We start from the raw sequence: 2,149 nt of genomic DNA, 5'->3' as shown, positions 1-2,149 counted from the left end.
GCGTCTGGTGTTCAACCAACTCAAGAGGGCACACGTCACCCCGCTACTCCTTGAGCTACACTGGCTGCCTGTAGCTGCTTGCATCAAGTTCAAGTTACTTATGCTTGCCTACAGAGTGATTGCTGGTTCTGCTCTTATCTACTTAAATGCTCTTGTAAGGGCAAATGTTACACCCAGGATGCTGCGCTCGTCTTATGAGCGTCAATGTGTGAGTGCTTCACACCAACTAAGATGATCAACTGCATCCCAACAGAATCCAGGAGACCTACCCTGATAGTCCCAATACTGATGAAGACAGTGAAGAGTACACTGTGGGAAAATTTGTCATAGTGAACTTTGACAACAAGCCATTTGTTGGTCAGATCACCAAACTACATGCTGATAATTATTCGTTTATGTTTTATCATTATTGTATCAATGAATTGTTTAATACATTTTACCAAAAAAGGAATTGTTCAGAGTTTCAATCTATTCATTGTTCTTCATAATACAAATTTTTATATGTTCATGTTATGATGACGTATTTTTATGGCGGATTTTTTTTATGTTGTCCATTGGTGTGACAGAATGTCCTGTGGCGTGACAAACAGAAAAGTAATGGAAAAAATGCATTTTAATGCACAAAGTCCTGAGAAAAGTCTTGAATAGAAGAAGAGTAATATCATCATTATGCACATGTAAAGATAGTTCTAGTTCCATCAGGTTTGATACTAATTATAATGAATATAACCCAAACTTTTATGAAAAGTCCCTACGTGTGTATCATTTAGTAGGAGAATGACATGATTGTGAATTTAAATTGATTACTATTGTTGTGAAAATATAATCAGGACAAATTGATAATGGTTAAGCATATTTTTCTTCTTTGTCTGACAATCTCTGAATTAAATATTATCATTACAAATGATGTCACACCAGAGGACAATTATTAGGACTACCACACGAAAAAAAGTTTACATATGTGAAATAAATAAGGAAATGGATGAGGTCTCATTCAGTTTTGCGATATTCACATATTAAGTAATACAACTATATGTAATTTGACATACATTTTAGATTTTTTTTTTTTTCAACTTTGGATTTGAGTTCATGTCAACTACCCACCTGCAAACTGCTTGATCGTCTCATCAGATGGGTATCGTTTGGTTTTTATCCGATACCGATACATAACCGATACTTTTAAAACGATACCGGTGCCTAAACGGTGCCTGAACCGATACTTTTTTTTTTTAAAGCACAAAGCGACGATTGACGACATTAAAGAAAGGCTTTTTTTATTGCCAAGGCAATTTTTTTTCTTCAAATTGAACAATATATTAACTGTTTAAAGTATATTATAAATATAAATACATACAAAACACTTGGCTTCCAACTACAGCTTCAAACTTTTTAACTTCAAACTATGAACATTATATTAACTGTAAACAACAGTTTATAGTATACTTAAATAAATATAAATAAATACAAAAAACATGAGCATATTTGCCTTTGGAGTCAAAAATGTATTTATTTCATGAAATTTCACCATTTTATGATTTGTTTATACCTATCTTTTCTATCTTGTTTATAGTTAATCTTGTTACTTGAACACACTGAGTACGAGAAAATATGTACTGCCCCTTTAAGAGACTACCGTTGGTAGTTTAGCTGTCATCTCCTCCGTTTATTTTTCAGTCTTCCGTTGACTCTTGCCTTCTCTCCCCTCTTTTCACGCAATTATTTTGTTGCATTTGCTGCACGTCGCGATGTTTGAATCTTTTTGTGCGAAATACAGCCACACTTTTGACCGTTTACCTTTCGGTATTTTCTCTGTTAAAAGGTTGACGGCTAATTCTGTTTGTGCTTGCCTGCTCTTCACTGTCATAAGACTGTTGCTATGAAAACACCAATGAGCGTGAGCGACACAGGACAAAGTTTACATTGGCAGCTGGGGCAGTTTTACATGTGCCCCACGGAATCTGCCTAGCGACCGTGTTCAATTGGCTCAGGCACCGAAATGAAGCACCGAAATCTGCGTTGCATTTCGGTCCGGGTAGGTACCGGTTGTATTGGAACCGGTTCCATATTGGTACCGGTTCTCGGTACCCAACCCTACTCATCAGTGCCCCAATTGCACGATCATTGGATTTCCATGTACTGGTTTTACAAC

This window comes from Clupea harengus, chromosome 3 (assembly GCF_900700415.2).
Source record: "Clupea harengus chromosome 3, Ch_v2.0.2, whole genome shotgun sequence".
NCBI lineage: Eukaryota > Metazoa > Chordata > Actinopteri > Clupeiformes > Clupeidae > Clupea > Clupea harengus.
This window is presented reverse-complemented; position numbering follows the sequence as displayed.